The sequence below is a fragment of the Triturus cristatus genome, chromosome 2_1, assembly GCF_964204655.1.
Source record: "Triturus cristatus chromosome 2_1, aTriCri1.1, whole genome shotgun sequence".
Taxonomy (NCBI): Eukaryota; Metazoa; Chordata; class Amphibia; order Caudata; family Salamandridae; genus Triturus; species Triturus cristatus.
The window spans coordinates 1,075,867,206-1,075,888,163 of record NC_140581.1 but is presented as its reverse complement, the minus strand read 5'-3'; positions in this window follow the sequence as shown (position 1 = coordinate 1,075,888,163).

The window sequence follows — 20,958 nt, the reverse complement described above, 5'->3', positions numbered from 1 at the left end:
TGCCCGTATTCTCTCGTTTCACAACTGTCCTCCAAAACACACAAAAGCATCTTGCCACCTGCAAGTCAGTTGCGGACACTTTAATGAATCAACCTGTGGGGAGGGGTGACAAACACAGTTGGAGGAGAGGCTTCTTCGAGTTACTCGATACCTTATTTCTCAAAGTTTTTTTCATTGGTAATGCTTTGTTTTTGAATTCTTCTTATTGGCTCTTTATGTAAGTGTTGGGAGTGTTCTTGGTTAATCTTTATGCCATCTATGTACTATAAAAGATTGTGCGCCACGGAGTGAAGTGGCAGTCTCCTGAGAACATACCGAGTGTACTTCTGGGACAACAGTACTTAGCTGCAGCTAATAAATCTGATCTTCTATGCCCAACAGAGTGTCCTGTGTCTCTGTTAGATAAAGCAAGTGAACCCAGGAGATTAAGGCATTCCCTGCACCGCCAGACCCATAAGGTTTCTGGTTCTTCAACTGGCGCCCAACGTTGGGCGGCTTCAGAGGTAGTAGTTCTGCCTGAAGGTCGTGAGGAGCCCCGCAGAAAATTCTGGAGGAATCGCGAGCCACGTCAAGCGACCCCTGTATGTCGAAGTGGTCCGAAGGTCTTTTTCAGCGAGGTTTCTCCTTTCTGATGGCTGCTGACGACTGCTGCCCTGACTGCCGCCTTGCTTTGGCCCTTCTTTGGTGATGTATGGTAAGGCGAGACGATAGACGGGCCTCTGTTGACATAAGAAGACATCCTTAGTTAAGTATTGGTGGTGGGTAGCTCCCACTATTTTGTTTGGTTCTTTGGGTCTTTGATTCGGCTATTGCAAAAGCCGAAGCCGAGGGATGAGTACATTTGTGCTGTGTTAATTTATTTAACCCCCTTGATGTTTGTGAACAGTCCAGTGAAATAACGATGCCTGGTCTGACTAAGTTTAGGAAACTTTGTTGTTTTGGTTGTGATAGGGACTCCCGGCTGGAGGACTCTTGTCCGATTCCTTCGGTTGGAACAGCCACTTATGAGCTCTATTCTAAACATGGTGTTGGCCCCATTGCCTTTAATGAGGCATGGATCTGATACACAAAGAACGATGGTGTTTTGCAGTGGCCACAGGATGGTAGCGTTGAGCCTGACATATTAGATAATTTGGAAGCAGTTTTGTTTAAAAGAAAAGCTCGGCCGGCAATGTTTGACTCTTTCCGTCTTTGGCGTAAGGAAGCCACACAGAGAGAAATTAAGCAGGCAAAACGAGATAAGAAAGCACAAAGTATGACGATTATACAGGCTGCCCAGCAGTATAAAGATAATGAGATCGATCGTGAAATGCAAATTTCAGAGAGACAGCATCGTATGGCGATAGATAAATGCTTCGCCCAATACCTTGTCCCCTGTCCTTATGTCCAATTCTCCAACTGTCCGTAAACGGATCACAGATACTGTCTCTGGGTTTCTGTCTCCTTTTTTTGAGACTCTTAATATGTCTCCGGCTTTTTCTCGAAGACAGTCTCGTAGTCAGCTTCCAGCCTTCGATGAAGGGGTGGTATTGGACTCTCTTGCTCGCAAATGGATCGAGAAAGGTCCATTATATAGTGTGAACGATATTTTGGCTACCTTTCACCAGTGGGAAGCGCCCACGCAGAGATATGTTTTTAATGTTATGTGCGACACTCTTGTTAAAGGATGGGGTGATATGGATTTGGGTTCAGTCCCTCAGGGTCTGTTGGATGTTCAGGCTAATTTCGACAAGGGACTCATTGTGGGTCCTAAGGTTGAGGACGCCGTAAAGACAATTGTCTCTTTTCGATCCTTATTTTCCTCGCAGACTTTCCTTGACTCCGGTCCTGCTGTTAGGCTGACATCGAGACATTATCCAAAGAGAGAAGTTCCTCCAGTATGGAGAGAAGAGGTTCCAGCAGCAGGTGCTAATCAAGGTGTTCCCGCGCACTTCCAGTGTATATGGGTACATGTCCCCTGGAAAAGATCTGAAGTTTTGGCTCTTAAACAGTATGTTAATGGGGAATGTAGTATGGGCTCAAATTCGGAGAGAGGATCACGTCCAAGCATTAGGTGGTGATTGGAATGCTATGATTGCCGCAGATGCAGCCCAAGTGGGTGGGGCTAAGCCTGATGTTTTGATTTCAGAACTGCCTGGTAGGATTATTACTTTAATGAAAACGATGATGCCTGCCTTGCGAGTTAATTGGGATAAACTAGCTGCGTGTAAACAGAAGAGAGATGAGAGTGTCTCTGATTTCTTCACTCGTTTTGAGGAGACGTTTATTGATCACAGTGGTCAGGATATGACTACAGAGGGTGGACAGCAATTATTTGTAGATAAATTCATATTTAATTTGCTTCCTGAGCTGTCACATAAGTTGAAAGACTCTGAAAGTTCATGGGCTGTTTCTTCCTCTGCGCAGATATTGGCTACTGTTCAATATTATGAGAACAGGGATAAAGAAGAGAAAGATAAGCAAGAGAAAAAGACTAAGGAACTAAAAATGAAGGTTCTTCTGCAACAGGCTTATCCTCCTCGTCTTGCTCAGCGCCAGTTTCAACAGCCTCCACAGTTTCAGAGAGTGAATCAAAAGCCTGAGCCTTTTATTCCGCGACCTTTATTAGGTCCCAACCAATGTGCCTATTGTAGAGAGGAAGGTAATTTTAATAATAGTTGCCCGGTTTTATTACCACATAGTGAAGGACTATCTGCTCCACGAGGTCGAGGTATTCATCAGTTAGCGCCCAGGGGCAGAGGTCGAGGTGTGTTGACCCAAGAACAGCGTTCCCTTCCCCCTCCAAATTCTATGAATTACTTTGATCAACAAAATACTCAGTCTACACAGTATTACAATGATGATTATCATGCTGAAGATGAAAATGAAAGCCTTCACGTTAACTAGGACAGCCATAGACAAAGTGAGGGAGTTGTATCGATTCCAGTAGATCAGAGTGGACCTTATGTTAATGTCACTACAATGGGTGTTTCAGAGTCATTTCTTTTAGATACTGGTGTGATGAGAAGTTCTATCATTCACTCTAAACTCCCTGGGGCACCTTTGTCTGGCTCAACGAATGTATCAGTAGGATTTTCTGGTGCCCCAGTTTGTAACCCAGTCTCTAGCCCTCTGCCTATTTCAATTGGCCCTTATGATTTGGAAGCTCCTCTTCTTTTAACAACTGGTTGCGGCGAGAATCTGTTGGGTTTGGATCTATTGAAAAAATTGCATGCAACGATATATTGTTCTCCTTCTAGTGTACATCTTACTTTGGGGCAGAAATTGACTTCTCCAATGTATTTGTCTAAAGATCAATTCCCACCTGAATTGCTCTCTCTTCCCGCAACGCTTTGGGCTACAGGTCCAAATGATGTTGATTGTCTTGAGATCCCGTCTTATGTTGTTACTCTCAAACCCAATGTTAAATTGCCACGCATTCCTCAATACAGAATTTCCAATGAAGGTGAAAGAGCGCTTTTGGATATCATTTATGATTTGGTTCAGAAGGGTGTGATTGAGGAAACGAGAGGAAATGTATGTAATAATCCTATTCTTCCTGTTCTTAAAGGCACTGATCCTTCTCAGCCTCCTGTTTATTGTTTTGTGATTGATCTTAGGGAGGTTAACAAAATTGTTGGACCACAGTTTCCTGTTGTCCCAGATATTACTGCCCTGTTAACTATGATACCTGCCTCAGCGGCTTGGTTTTCTGTTATTAATTTGAAAAATGCTTTCTTCAGCATTCCCATTGCCGAAGAAAGTAGGGATATTTTTGGTTTCTCTCTAGGAGGCCGAAGTTTCCGGTTCAAGCACGCACCCCAAGGCTATTGTGAAAGCCCCTCCATTTATAGTCAAGCTCTGAAATGTCAGCTTGATGCTTTCCCTTTGCCTCCAGGTGCTACTCTTATCCAATATATGGATGATTTGTTAATTGCTGCTGACTCAGAGGATGTCTGCAGAAATGTGACTGTTGCATTGTTACGTCACTTGTCTGATCCTAATCATAAGCTTTCGCCCTCTAAACTACAATATGTCCGTCGAGAGGTTACCTATTTGGGTCATCTCTTATCAAAGGAGGGAAGGCGATTAACCCCGGAACGAATTCAAGCAATAGTGCAAATGTCTGTGCCATCAACACAAAGAGAGGTGCTTGCCTTTCTGGGCATTACCTCGTATTGTAGGCAATGGATCCCGAACTTTTCTTTGCTGGCCAAACCTTTGTTAGCACTCACTTTGAAAGACACACGCCAACCTCTTCCTTGGACTGACGAATGTCAGAAGAGTTTTTCTGATTTACGTGCTGCTCTGTGTTCTGCTCCTGTGTTGGGTACCCTGGATTACAGTAAGCCTTTCACACTCTATGTCCATGAAAGAGAGGGTTGTGCGTTGTCAGTCTTAACACAACAATTTGGAGATAAACAGCGGCCATGTGCCTATTTTTCATCAACGCTAGATCCAGTAGCCAAGGCATTGCCTAGTTGTCTTAAAGCTACAGCAGCAGCAGCGATTTCTATTCGTCAGTCTGCTGGAGTGGTGCTAGATAATACTCTCATTGTTATGGTACCACATGCAGTGGATACCTTGCTAAATAGGACGAAAACGCAGCATCTTACGAGTGCTCGCTTGTCTGGATATGAGCTGACGCTCTTGGCTAGTCACGTGCACATCAAACGATGTAACGCTTTAAATCCAGCCACTTTGTTACCCCTTCCGAAAGGTGAAAGGTATTCAAGAACGACATGATTGTTTTCTCCATACTGAGGAGGAGACAAAAGGTAGAATTGATTTGAAAGATACGCCGCTAGCAGATCCAGATGGGATCCTATGGGTGGATGGGTCTTGTTTCAAACTCCCGAATGGTGAGACAACTTCAGCTTATGCTGTTACTACCTTGCATACAATTGTGGAAACAGCACGCATTAGACATAATTCAGCTCAGGCAGCCGAACTGATAGCTTTGACCAGAGCGTGTGTGTTATCTAAAGGAAAGAGAGTGAATGTGTATACCGACAGCCAGTATGCGTTCGGTGTGGCGCATAGTTTCGGTCGTTTGTGGAAGGAAAGAGGATTCCTTACTTCCCACGGTACTAAAATACAGCATGGTCAATTGGTAACTGACCTTCTTGAGTCACTTGCCTTGCCTACTCAGATAGCAATTGTGAAATGTAGTGCGCATAAGAAGATTACTGACGATGTTGGTCTCGGAAATGCTTTTATGGACGAGGTAGCGAAAAGGACAGCCAGAGATGCTACAAGTCGCATGTATGTTGCGGGCCCTGCGAATTGGGTCAGGGAAAGAGGGATGTGTGAGGACACAATAGAAAGTGTGAAATCGATTCAGGCCGATGCTACAGAGAAAGAGTTGAGAAAGTGGAAAGAAAGTACAGGAATGTTAGATGAGATGGGATGTTGGGTAGAATTGTCAGAGCACCAACGTTGGCTGTTACCAGACGCCTATATACTGTCTGTAGTTACTATGGCGCATGGTCCAGCCCACATCAGTGCGAAAGGAATATGTAAACTCCTGGCTCCAGTGTGGCTGAATGAAGGGATTCCAAAATGTGCAGATAATGTGGTGAAGCATTGTATCGTTTGCTTGATGTACAATCCGGGAAAAGGAACCCCAACTCCGGCAGGTCATTTTGCTCCCCCGACATATCCTTTTGAGGTGTTGCAAATCGACTATATTCACATGGAACGATGTAACAATCTCAAATATGTTCTAGTGGTGGTATGTGCCTTTTCCAGATGGATAGAGGCCTACCCTCTGAAAGACAACACTGCTTTGTCCACTGCCAAAGTTCTTTTGAAAGAGTTCTTTCCTAGGTTTGGTTTGCCGCGCATTGTCTGGGGTGACAATGGGAGTGAATTTGTGGGCCAGGTCATGCAAAAAGTTTGTGCAGGTCTTGGTATAAAGCAAAAGTTCCATGCGGCAAACCATCCACAGTCAGCGGGTTTAGTAGAATGTTATAATGGCACCCTCAAACTAGCAAAGATACAAGCCAGCACAAGTCTTGCCTGGCCCGATGCTTTACCTTTGGCTCTTCTGTCCACCAGAACAGCTGTGCATTCTCGTTTGGGACTCAGCCCATACGAAGTTGTTTTTGGGCGCCCAGCTAATGTATGGGGAGTCCCGCGACCTAGAAAGTATTCTGACATACCATACCCGATGCTGATTGATTATTTGCATGACCTTACAACTAAATTGCGTGTTCTTCATCAACAGGTTCAGAACGCTTTGCCAGAGGCCTCTACAGACCCAGGTCATTCCATCCAACCAGGTGACGGGGTTTGCGTGAAGAATTTCCAAAGGACAAAGAATTTGGAACCTCATTGGAGGTAACCTCGACAGGTCCTCCTGGCGACACGAACAGCAATAAAGGTTGAAGGAAAGAAAAACTGGACACACGGCCTGCACTGCAAGAAGGTGCCTTTGCCTTTGCCCTATGATCAGTGGGTCCGTAAGGGTATAAGCGACTCTGAAAGCAAAAAGGTTCCCCAGTTCATACCTTTTAGCGATGCACGCCTGAGTGGAACTCGGTCGGAGAAAGAAGACGAGGATATTCTTCAAGAAGCTGTACCACCACATCTCCGCTTGAACACTACAAACCCACAAACATTGTTTTGAGACCAGACTGTACCTGAAAAAGTCTGTTATAATCTCAGACCAAAACTAATTAAGAAAACTTGAGATTCTCCCTTCTATGTAGTTTCTATCCCCGTTGCAGGGTCACGGTAGGAGTCTTGATTGTGACCTGAGTAGTGGCAATAGGCCTGCAGGATGTGCAGTGTCATAGGATGGCAGATAATCATAACCAAGTGATTGAGGAAGACTGCCGTGAGCATCCACTTAAAAGATGGAAACTACATTAGGAGAAAGAGAGAAGAAGAAAATAATGAGAGAAAAGTATTACAAATTAATGTACAGTCGTTGTGGTGTAACGTTATGTGTTTTTATATTATTGTGTATTTTATTGGCGTGTATAGGTTGGATTGTTTATGCTATGCAGCAAAAAGTTGTCCCTACTTCTATCTTTTTGCCTTCTTATTCTACTGTCTCTCCACATCTATTTCATACACTTCCTCAGCATGAATTCATGAGAAGAACCGAATACTATAATAATTCATTTGTCCAGTTATTGCACCAGCACCAATTAGTAATTAATACAACCGACTGTTGGGTGTGTGGACTTATGCCTCCTACCACAGAAAAAGGGATGCCATACTTAGTCCTTCCATTCTCTTATGAAGGTTCCGCTTGGGCTTATTTTGAAATATTCTCTAACGCATATCAGAGCCGATTTAAACGACCTGTCAGTTCATATATTGATGGACCAGATTTTAGTCATAGTTCATTGATAAAGGGAATGGTAGATATGGCTAAAATCATGGAGAATAATAAAATTTCTGTTCATGAGAGAAAAGCATATACTAATTGGAACGTCACTCATTACATCACTAACCTTAATGATAAAGTTAAACAGGGAAATTCTCCACCAATTTGGACTGTACTTCATCGAGGTAATTTCTGTTTACAGATAAATGGTCAGACTGCTAACACTGGGCAAGAAAAGAGCTTTTGTTCCCACACATACATTTACACGTCTCAGAATTCGCCACCGTTAGTACCATCTCAGGGCACGTATTTTATATGTCACGATAGAGCCTATACGTGGCTGCCGACTGGTTTCTCCGGAACATGCTATATAGCTTTCCTTCTTCCCCCTACATACACTGCCTCTTCAATTCACCATAGAAACAGATATGGCAGAGGAATTATTGATTCCAAAGACACAGCAGGACAAGAGGGAGGAGATTTCCTCAAAGGATTCTTCCTTTTTGGGGTCCAATGGCCAATAGCAGAAACATGAGACAACTGGTTCGTGTTGTAGAGACTACTATAGACATCACTGTAGGAGCCTTAAGTAATATTACAGCTGATCTACCGGCGGATCGTCTTATGACATTACAGAACCGAGTTGCCTTAGATGTTATTCTTGCGGACCATGGTGGAGTCTGTACATTGATCGGATCTAGTTGCTGTATTTATATACCTGACGATGCTCCGACGGTATACCAAGCCATCTCTAAATTACATGTAATCTCTGAGTCAATTCATCAGGACGAAGGAGATTGGTCGTTATTGGGATGGTTTTGGGGACTACTGTCAAAATGGGGATGGAAAGTATTAACATTCCTTGGAATGGTTTTGGCCATCATTTTCTCCTGTTATCTCTGTATGCACTGTGGCCCCGCCATCTGCGGCATTTGTGCTTCTGTATGCATCCCAAGATCTAAGTCACAGAGAACAGAGAACATTAAAATGATGTTACAGCAACAGCTTGATGACCTCATGGCCATCAACATCGACTCAGATTAACGTGAGTTTGTGTATTTTGCCTGAGTTCTGGCAAAAGGAGGGTCTGAGGACACTCGATTTTCGATCTCGATCGTATCGAGCCGCCATTTTGTGTTCCGCCGCCATTTTGTGTTGCCCTCACTCAGGCAGCACGGCGAACGAGGTCTTTTCTGCTTTTCCTGTGGCATCGTGTCAAAATAGCCTTCTGCCTCTGTTTACGAACTGGTGTCAGGGACTGGCCGAGTCCACTAATCCCTGTCTGGTCTGACTAATCCCTGTCTCAACTATCTGTTGGTTCGCACCATTCTTTCCTGAATTTATCTTATCTTCTGGCCTTCGCTGTTCTCTGCGCGTATTCTCTCGTTTCACAACTGTCCTCCAAAACACACAAACGCATCTTGCCACCTGCAAGTCAGTTGCGGACACGTTAATGAATCAAACTGTGGGGAGGGGTGACAAACACAGTTGGAGGAGAGGCTTCTTCGAGTTACTTGATACCTTATTTCTCAAAGTTTTTTTCATTGGTAAAGCTTTGTTTTCGAATTCTTCTTATTGGCTCTTTATGTAAGTGTTGGGAGTGTTCTTGGTTAATCTTTATGCCATCTATATACTATAAAAGATTGTGCACCACGGAGTGAAGTGGCAGTCTCCTGAGAAAATACCGAGTGTACTTCTGGGACAACTGTACTTAGCTGCAGCTAATAAATCTGATCTTCTACGCCCAACAGAGTGTCCTGTGTCTCTGTTAGATAAAGCAAGTGAACCCAGGAGATTAAGGCATTCCCTGCGCCGCCATACCCATAAGGTTCCTGGTTCTTCAGGAGGCTAGTCCATGGATTCAGACAACAGAGGATAGGGAGGAGTTGGATGGGGCAGCAGGCTAACTGTTCAGAGAAGGTGGGTATTAGGAACTTTATTGTTTTTAAAATGTGTGTCTGTGCGAACTACTTAAAATATGAACATGTATGCAGCATAATCTCACTTTTATTCAGGAAGAAGAGGATGTTTGTGACTGTGACTCCGGGCTCACTTGGCAGAAACACCCCCTGACCCTCCATCCCCCATTGCAAAATGTAATGCCCGTGAAAAGGGTAGGTGGACGCAGTGTCATATAGAACATAGTCCTGAGAGCACGATTGAAAATGAAAACTAGATATAGTATATGGTATAAACTATGCACCAAAAAGTGTGATATAAGATGAACCGGGCATGAAATATAATATGCAATACATTGTGCGCAATGACAGATTCATTGGAGAGCGTGAGATAGCACAGGCACTAGCGCGTGCTATGTGATATGCGCCTTGGAGTGTAATATGCGCAGGGCCGTGTTGTGTAACCTAACTAGTCTCTAAAGTTGTAATATAAAATATTTGCTGGGGAGTGTAACGTTGCATATGCACTGTGACAAAGATATGGATCCCAGATTGTAATATGTATGGCATAGCGCTGTGCGTTATAACATTGGCATCGAGGAAGGCACGTTAGATGGGGCAATATAACCCGTGCGAAGGCAAGTGTGGCATGACATATTCACAGGGTGGTGTTACAGTGCACATGGGCTAGAGAGTGTCATAGCATACGCACTAGCTGGTGGAATACAACACGCTGTGACTCTCAAGTGAGGTTCGTCTCCTTTCCAGAGAGTAAAATAAAAGGTATTACACATCTGGCGGTGGATGTGTGTTTTATTAACCGTGGAGGGAGGTTTCTTGCATAGTTTGGTCGAATTTTTGGTCGAATCCCCTTTGAATGGCTTGGTGTGCGTGTATATTAATGTGCCCGTCAATAGCTACCCATGTTTGTATAAATAAATGACGAGAGTGTCTAATTGGAGAGTGCCCACCGGCGGGGGCGCCGGGATTAGGTACGGTAGGGCATCAGACACGTCAGAGCTTCACTAGTGGTGTAAATACATTCCATGTGGATTCATTCTGTGCATAGTCGCCTTTTAATGAATATCACGCAAATCGTCATGGTGATAGGTACATACGGTTTGTCCAGCATGTCCTAGGTTTTTCTATAAATATATATTTTTTAGAAATAATAAAAAACAAAGGCCGGCCCCGGGGGCTGGGGTCCCCGGGGCCATAAGTGGCCTGAGGAGGGGGGCAACGCAGCCCCCTCCTAAAGATAAAAAAAAAAAGAAAAGGCCATGACCCGGGGGTTGGGGTCCCCGGGGCCGATTAAGGCCTTGGGAGGGCCACATTAATTTTTTTCAACAAAAAAAATTAGGGTGCAGGCCCTAGGGATGGGGTCCCCAGGACCAGTAAATTAGAAAAAGAAAGGGGGCCACACAGCCCTCCGTCTTAAAAAGATAAAATAAATAAAAGACCGGCATCGCGCCGGAGGCCACGCCCCCTCCTTGCAGCACTCTGCAAATGCGCCCCCTGGCCAGTTGTAAGTTGGGGAATTAATTACCCTTCAATACTGAGGGTCCCTGAGGGCCAACTAGCCCAACAGGTATCTCCAGTATGCGCCAGGGAGCTGTATGCAACGCAGCTCTGTGGCGCTTACTGGGGGTACCTAGTGGGCTAGTTTGACCCTAGGGACCCTTAGGATTCAAGGGGACTTAATCTCTCAACTTAGAATGGCCACAGGGCGCATTTACACAGTGGTGAAGGGAGGGGACGGGGCCTGAGGTGACATGTGCAAACACGCCCTGTGGTGCGTTTTAAGTTGGGGAAATAATTCCCTTTCAATCCTGAGGGACCCTGGGGGCCAACTAGCCCACCAGGTGCTTCCAGTAAGCGCCACTGCTCTGCGTTGCAGAGAGGTGGTGCAGGCCGTGCCCCTTTTTACACCTCTCTGCAATGGCACTTACTGGACGCACCTAGTGGGCTATTTTGCCCCTAGGGATCCTCAGGATTCAAGGGGACTTAATCTCCCAAATTAAAAAACGGCCACAGGGCGTGTTTACACAGTGGGGAAGGGAGGGGACGGCGCCTGAGGTGACGTGTGCAAACACGCCCTATGGTGCGTTTTAAGTTGGGGAAATAATTCCCCTTCAATCCTGAGGGCCCCTGGGGGCTAACTAGCCCACCAGGTGCTTCCAGTAAGCGCCACTGAGCTGCGTTGCAGAGAGGTGGTCCAGGCAGTGCCACTTTTTACACCTCTCTGCAACGCAGCTCAGTGGTGCTTACTGGAGGTACCTAGTGGACGGGCCTGAGGTGACGTGTGCAAACACCCCCTGTAGCGCGTTTTAAGAGGTAGTTTTAATCCCCTGCCATATTATATACTAGGGGCTTACAGAGGTCATGCTGATCACAGCGGCACCCCAACGCATAGTATTCCCTAGTGTATGTAGGTGTTTTCACTGTATTCTGAGTGTCTTTTAACATAGCACTGGCTCTAGGACTGGTTAGTCAGACTCATTTACCACCAGTATCCGTCTGAAAAAGTTGAGGGTACAGGATGATTTTGCAACAAGGCTTCTTTCTGCTCTTCTGTTTGTTCTTTCTGCACGTTATCCTTCTTCCTGCACTTTTCTTCATCTTTGAGGACTTCTGTTGCTTCTTTCTGCATTTCTTTTTTTTCTTTCTGTGCGTTTTTTCTTCTTTCTTCAAATGTCCTATCTCTGTAGGCATAGTTAGAAATTAGCATTTAAAAAACCTTTGAAATTCACTGAAAGAGCCATAGGTTTCAGGCACGTTATAGTTAGGAATTAGCATTTAAAAAACCTTACAAATTCACTGAAAAAACCATAGGTTTCAGGGGCGTTATAGTTAGCTGGACTTTTCACTCGTACAAAACCATTGAAATTCCCCCGTTATAGTTAGTTCAGCTAACTACAACTCGCGCGCCCGCAATGCACTGCTGATGACGTCACATATTGCATCACTCATGACATGGTCAGTGACATCACTCATGACATCACTCATGACATCTCAAATGACATCACTAATGACATCATCCTTGTGATAGAGTGGCAGACCTCCTCTCCCCCTAACATAACCTTTGATACACACACTCAAAAATAGAAACTAAAATTTTCAAAACAATGGACATACCAATATCAGTTACAACAACCTATTCAGTAATTCTAAGATCCAAATACACATCCACTCATTCACCAACAGTCCTATACAGTCACTCATACATGTACTCAGACACCTGTACAGCCTGTTACACAACGCCACTCATCCATAGAGTTACTCACACACATAGTCACTCATGCTAATAAAGAATCAAACATCCATATACTTGCATATACAGTTAGACACACACCACCACACTTACTTACATATACTTAGTCTTTTAAACAATCACTTATAGAAACACATACTTATTCATACAGGAACTCTTTCAATCTCTCACATGTACTCACTTATATACACCAATAGTCACATATACTAGTTTAAAAACATATGTAGTTACTCATAAATACACTATTGAGACAGTCATTCACTCACTAACACACGCATGCACACACTCATCCACCCATACAGTCCTGCACACATGCTGTCTTCAACACATACAAACAGTGAGTCACTCATTCATGTACCTATGCACTACGTAATACCCCCACCGAACCATACTGACACTCAGACACTCATACTGATACTCAAAAAGCCAACTAATAACCTATATAGACACTCATGTAGCTGCTCACCAACCCATGCAGCCACTTATACACAAATTGAGAGATTGATACAGATATTTACATATTTAAACATTACTCACTAAGCCATGTATTCACTAAGATACACTTAATCAGTCAGTTATACAATCAATTTTTCAAAAACAAATCATCAATTTAGACACTTATATATCCATTTATTCTTCCATCGACCTTGAGATATACATATATAAAACATATGTAATTTTCAGAAAAACACACATTCACTGGATGATGTCATCAGTGATGTCATTTGAGATGTCATCAGTGATGTCATGAGTGATGTCACTGACCATGTCATGAGTGATGTAATATGTGACGTCATCAGCAGTGCATTGCGGGCGCGCGAGTTATAGTTAGCTGAACTAACTATAACAGGGGAATTTCAATGGTTTTGTACGAGTGAAAAGTCCAGCTAACTATAATGCCCCTGAAACCTATGGTTTTTTCAGTGAATATAGATATATATATATATATTCACTTAAAAAACCGTAGGTTTCACACATATTATAGTTAGGTGGATATTTCACTCGTAAAAAACCAATGAAATTCCCCCGTTATAGTTAGTTCAGATAACTATAACTCGCGCGCCCGCAATCCACTGCTCATGACGTCACATATTACATCACTCATGACATGGTCAGTGGCATCACTCATGACATCACTGATGACATCATCCTTGTGATAGAGTGGCGGTCGCGCGAGTTATAGTTATCTGTACTAACTATAACGGGGGAATTTCATTGGTTTTTTACGAGTGAAATATCCACCTAACTATAACATGTGTGAAACCTATGGTTTTTTAGTGAATTTGCAAGGTTTTTTAAATGCTAATTCCTAACTATAACGTGTGTGAAACCTATGGTTTTTTTAGTGAATTTGTACGGTTTTTTAAATGCTAATTTATTTATGTATTATTATTTTTTTTATATATTTTTTTTTTCACCGTGAAAAGGGGGCAGGGTAGAGAGTTCCTGACCCCCTAGCCTTTGTCAGGGGGTCCCTGAAGGACCCCAAAGGCAGAATGTTTTTTTTTTTGTTTTTAAATCGCGGGGGTGCGCGCACGGTGAAAAAACGATTTTTTTTTTTTAAATCGTGCGCACCCCCGTGATTTAAAAACAAAAAAAAAAATTCTGCCTTTGGGGTCCTTCAGGGACCCCCTGACAAAGGCTAGGGGGTCAGGAACTCTCTACCCTGCCCCCTTTTCACGTTCGCCACCTTCCTTTTTCACTCTTGCACTGAATACATACAAAATGGTGGCCGACACTTCCTGATTTCGACCGATTCGAACGTTGACTAACATGTAACCACCAATCAGAATTACGCTCGCGGACGTTAGGGTGCTCGCACGGTGCACGCACGGTGTGCGCACCCTGCGCGCGTATAGATATTGATATGCTTTTAAATGCTATTTTCTCAGGAAATACTGAACAGATTTACACCAGACCTGCAAAAGGTACCTCCTTGACCTTATGGCTACCTCTCTGCCAAATTTCAAGTAATTCTGTTCAGCCATTCGGGCTGTAGCTGTGTCTAAAGGTCCTATGGAAAAATGCATAGGGAAAACGCGTTTTGGGACCCCCCTTTTTTCTCGGCCCCCGCTTGACGAATCACCCCGAGACTTTCAGGGTAGAAGCTGAACGGAGCACCCCATTAGTTTTGAAAATTTCGCGAGGATTCGTCAACCGGCGCCAAAGTTATTCAAAATAGAATTTTGAGATTTCCTATGGAAACACGGTCCTAACTATAACTATCTACTGGCGACCGCCAGTAGATAATATATATATAAAGATATTCCGCTTCAAATACGCAGTCCTATGGAAGAAAACAGACGGATACGGGCCACAATTTGGTGCTTAATTTTTATTTTGTGCAGACAGTCGCCATATATATATATATATATATATATATAATAAAAAAACATGAGATTGAGGTACATTAGACTTACAAATTTTCATTTAAAAAACCTTTTAAATTCACTGAAAAAAACATAGGATTCAGGCACGTTATAGTTAGAAATTAGCATTTAAAAAACCAAATACGTTCACTTAAAAAAACATAGGTTTCAGGCACGTTATAGTTAGAAACTAGCATTTAAAAAATCATAGAAATTAACTGAAAAAACCATAGGTTTCAGGAACGTTATAGTTAGTTGGACATTTCACTCATACAAAACGATAGAAAATCCGGCGTTATGGTTAGTTCAGCTAACTATAACTCGCGTTCCCGCAATCCACTGCTGATGACGTCACATATTACATCATTCATGACATGGTTAGTGACATCACTGTTGACATCTCAAATGACATCACTGATGACATCATCCATGTGAAAATCTGATGTACCTCCTCACACCTGAATATAATCTTTGATACACCTACTCTAAAATACAGACTACCATTTTTGAAAAAATAGACACATCAATACCAGTTACTAAATACGCTCTAACTGATTCCTAGGTCCACACACACATCCACGCATTCACCCATACAGTCACTCATACGTGCAGTCACTCATCAATACAACACTATCATATGCACTCGTACACCTATACAGACACTCACACATTTCCACATATCCAGAGTTACTCACACACTTAGTCAGTCATGCAAAGAATCATTCATACTTACATTTACTCACCTAAACAGTTATACAGACACAACCTCACTTATTCATACAGATACTAACACATAATTACTCTCTTATAGAATCACTGATACAAATACACACTCATCCATGCAGCCACTCTCACAATTACTGACTCTCACATATAGTTATTTATATACACCATCACTCACATAAACTGCCTTTTACATATGTAGTTACTTGCAGATGTACCACTGAGACATCAATTCACTCACCAACACATCCATATACACACTCACCCACCCATACAGCTGTTTTCACATGCACTCTTGAACCCATACACCCAGTGAATCAACCACTCACACATCTATGCACAGAGTCACACACCTCCCTCCCACCCACACACACCCTCAGGCAGCCATACAAATGGTCAGGCAAGCAATCAAAAACCCATATAGACACTCATGCAGCTACTCACCAACCCATGCAACAGCTTACACAACAACAGACAGACTGCTACAGACTTTCACACAGTTTTGTCACTAACCCATGCATTCAGTAAGACACATTTAATCACTCACTTACACAGTCAGTCACTTACCTACTAAATGCTCCATACAGACACTTATACTCCCACTCATTCCTCAATACAGCTTGGCATATATATAAAACAAAATTAAACTTTACAGTCACTGGATGATGTAATCAGTGATGTCATCAGTGATGTCATTTCAGATGTCATTAGTGATGTCACCAGAGATGTCACTGACCATGTCATGAATGATGTAATATGTGACATCATCAGCAGTGCATTGCGGGGGCGCGAGTTATAGTTAGCTGAACTGGCATTCGCCAGTAAGTAGTTATATTTAGGACCTAGTTTCCATAAGAAAAGTGTTTTTTGTTTTGCCAATAACTTTGGTGCGGTTTGATGAATCTTCCCAAGTGTTTCAAAATTAGTACAACGCTCAGTGCAGCTGTTGTGTTGAAATTTTTGGGGTAATTCGTGAAGTAGTGGCCGAGAAAAAAGGGGATCCCCCTGCAATTTCCCATAAAGATTTTGAACATAACCACAGTCTGAACTACTGAGCGGAATTACACCAGATTTGAAGAAAGCTAGCTCCTAGTCCAGCAAGAACCTTTTTTGTTTTTTGGGTGTACATCCATTCAGTAAATATCGAGCTATTACAGGACAATCAAGAGGCATGGATGCTCCGTGAATCAAACCAATCTCATGCAGAGATGTTGGCAGCCATCTTGGGACTCGGACTCAGCTGAGTCTCAAAAACAAAAGTAGAAAAAAGAGAAGGGGGCAGGGTTAGAATACCCTGATCAACTAGGCTTGGTGCTGGGGTTCACCAGGGACCCAGCCAGGGCCAAATTGCATTTTTGGAAACATTTTCAAAGCAAAAATCTTGAAGATATGTTTATCCCTGTGAAAGTAAAAAAGGAAGGATGGTCTCCCTCGCTTGTTTGTATTAGAGCCCCCGAGTGGTTCAGGTCCCGGGGGCTTATTATTATAAGTATTATGTGGAGGAAGATGCATGCGGTCTCCCTTCCCCTGTCTAATCTTGGCCCCAAAGACTACCACCTCCCCAGGGCAGGCCGATTGTCATTCTTAATGGTGCGGGCCACACGGCGTCTGTCTTGAGGCTCTTAAGAACCCCGAGCACCACTGCCTCCGGGGGGGGGGTTTCATTAAAAAATTGGAGAGGGGTTGTGTGGACCCCCTCCATTGCACTTAAGGGCACGAAGGACCACCACCTCTCCAGGACCACAAATTCAATTTATAATGGGGGGCTACTCGCCCCCCATCCCGGGCCACATATGGCCCCGGAGACTCAACAACTGCCTTGGGCATGTCCAAATTTAAACTGAGAGAAGGGCCAAGCAGCCCCCTAACCTGGGCAGGCCCTAAAAGGACAAAGGAGGGGGGCTGTGCACCCCCCTCCTAGAGCCAATAATGGCGCTAGGGACTGCCACCTCCAGGGCAGGCTCCCTATGTCCTGGGGTGCCCACCCCAGGACACAGCTGTTTACTCTCCCTTGGCAAGAACTTTGACAGCTCCCGCCAAGGGAGCGCAAAGAGTAAGTCCACTCTCACAGAAGGTATTTGTTTAATGTCTAGGGACCCATGACATTTTCCTGCTCAAAGCTCTTGTCACCTACACCAACAGCTTCACCTGGACTTCAAAGCTGCAACCCATTGACTTAAAAATATCTTAGAATACAGTCTGCTGCCTGGACCCGTAGAAGATGTTTGACTTCCAAAAAGGAAAAACGTCCAACGAGGATGAACCTAGTACTTGTATACAGCCAGCGCTTAATCACAGTTAGCCTTTACTTTCTCCTTAATATCGATCAAGCTCACCCAGATGACAATGGTTGGCGCTTAACCTCATTTGGTGCTATTTTTAACTTTAAATTGTAAAAATACATAACTTCAGCTCTACTGATTGGATTTTTGCTGTTTGGGAGTCATTATATAAAAAATTCTCTATTTGTTTTTTAATTTGTTTGAATTGTTTTCTTGAATTGTATTTTGGCGTTATTACTGTTTGAGTACTGCATAAATATTTGATACATTGCCTCTAATTAAAGCCAAACTGCTCTCTGCCATAGCTACAGCCTCAGGTTTGTTTGCTGACTTTAGTTGTTCACCCTGACAAGGATTGCGCTTTTTACTTGAGTTGGGTACTTTTTCCCCTCAACTAATAACCCAATCCCCTACAGTAACCACGCAAAATACAAACAGAAAAGTTGTTAGGCATGTTACTCTAGCTCAGATATGAATTTACCTTAAAGAAATGAAAAGACAAGAGGCGTTTGGCAAAACAGGAACAAGTTGGTTTAATTAAATGCAGCGGCTGGGAGATTCTCAACATAATGCATCTGAGTAAAGTCTCTCGGTGTACAAAGTTTTGGCTGGCATTATATACATCTTGTGAGGTACAATAAAGTAATGTCTGCATTCCTGAAAAGCCTCTCAGTTATAAATTAACAAGCTTGGGCATCAGAAAATGACACAGATGGCCCTCGACCTCAGAGAGAGTGAGCCAATGTGTATGTTTCCACATGTCCAGCATGAGGAATGCGTAATTATTATCTGTGGAGTGCATGTTGTGTCCTGATTGGCTGAGTGTTTCTATCTACATGTGGTATCTAGCGCTATGTTATTTGAGCACGTGCTTGTCTCTGGGCTAGGAGAGACCCCATCTGTGACCTGATTTTCGATAGGCGTGGGTTTGGCTCGCAGGACCTGCCTAACCACATATCTCTGACTCTTGGTTGATGGTGTAGTCACCTTGAGCAAATCGGACAGCAATAATATGAGTTCAGTGGGAATTCCTAAAAATATGTCAGTCACTGTTATCTTTTTTATAAACATTGTCAACATTGTGCATACAGTTGACATTGCGTACATTGGTATTGTCTTTACTGATATTAATATAGTTATGCATTCCTAAATAATGTTTTACATCAACAGCGCTTTTACTGGTAACAACATTGTCATTCATCCATAGATTATTGCATACATTGTCATTGCTACTGCTGGAATCGTCGCTGATGTGCAGGCATAGATGATAGAATACATTGACATTGCATTGCTGGGCATTGACATTATGCGGGCACATGTTATAGCATACATTGACATCACATTTATTGGTATTGCCATTATTAGGCCTGCACATATCATGGTTTTCATTGACATCAGATTTACCATTTCCAATACACCCCCCTTTAGTTGATTCTTCAACTACTCTACCCTCCTCAAATGTCATGCCAGTTATATTATTTGAAAGGTTGTATGTATCTGTAATGTCTGTTACTTTTTACCCTGCTATGTGCATACTATCTAATTTGAAGACTGGAAACCCCGAGTTGTAGGAAACCACATAACATAAGTACAATAATGAAAACCAGTGTCAGTTATCTGAATAGTTTGGACACCCATAGGGGAATCCATGAAAAGATACTATGCAATCAGTCCTGCTCCAGGGCACTCCTTCCTTCTTTATGTCGGCTTGCAGACAATGCAGTTCTTGGATGGCACGAGCTAATGTCTCATTGTATATGTAATTTCCGAGAATAAAAATACAACAGGAAGCACCAATCTTGGCATAGACCTCACCCTCCATAACGATCATCAAGTCCAATATTTACCGATGTTTCATTACCATAAGGCGGATGACTCTCAGTTTTTCCTTAATAGCATTTAGGCCGAGCTCAGTATCATTAATCACCTTCAACAACTCCCATCTGGTTATTTGCAACCAGCAGGTGTTTGCCATTGTTTGCATGGTGAAGAAGGGTATTGACCGTCCAGTATTTCCTTGAGTCTCTGTCTAAATTCTTCTGGAATGTCCTTGTACTGAGCCCAGTCAAAATAATCAGCAGTTCTTCTCCTTTGAGCCTGATGTAACAGAGTTGGTTTCTTCTGTAACGGATGTTGGGATAACTCAGACAGATCTTCTCCAGGGATAACCAGGGTTGGGTGTGAATGATCACAAGAGTGCAGAGGTCTGCCATCAGGGGACAAGTAGGGTGAGGGCAAGGTCGCCACATTGCCAGTAGAAATCCATCAGCGTGGGGGTGCCCCATTGCAAGTCCGGTATGTACAGTATCAGGCTGCAGTTCTCATTTTTGCCCAACTTTATGATTCCTTTGCCTCTGAAACATAACGAGTAACGTGTAAGTTTCTGTATAATTAGGGGTTGACCCTTCCTCCCAACAATGTGTACCTATTATTCTGGGTATTACAGATTTCCTGGCATGGGGTGTCTATGCTAGAGTTGGACCTCATCCCCTGGGACTAATTTCCCCCGTCTGATTGAGGTGAGCAGCCCTGCACTGGAATTCCATGCCTGGGGTCTATTTGTCATTCAGGAAGGTAGCCTCAAAGATGTTAAGGGCCACCCTGGGACCATATACAGAGGCGGGAGTTGACATATTCATGCACTGGTGTGGTGGTGTTGCTGCCCCCACAGACCTAGTTTTCTAAGAAGTCCCATTGCCAAACAGTGTCCTCCCCTATGGTGCCCATTCTGTGCATCCTATCTACTTCAGATTGGATGTCGTTAGGTTCAGTAAAGAGATAAAGTGCAGTGGGGTTGGTCTCATACCTGGTGAAGTTTACTAGTGCCCTATGGGGCTCTATCTATAGGGTTGGATCTTCACCCTGATCCTACATAGGTACAGATGGAAGAGGCATTTTGCTCTTTTATGGGCTATCTCCTGCAATAGGTAAAGTCTGTCTGCGCCTTTGGCATAGGATATAAATACACATATATTACATGACCTGTTGACAGTTTGTTCGCCTACGCCGGTCATGTGTTGATACCAGGTGTTGCGTAGGAGTGCGCTGTGCAGTGCATGACGAATACTAGCATTTGGTTCAGTGTAGGTGTATGTGA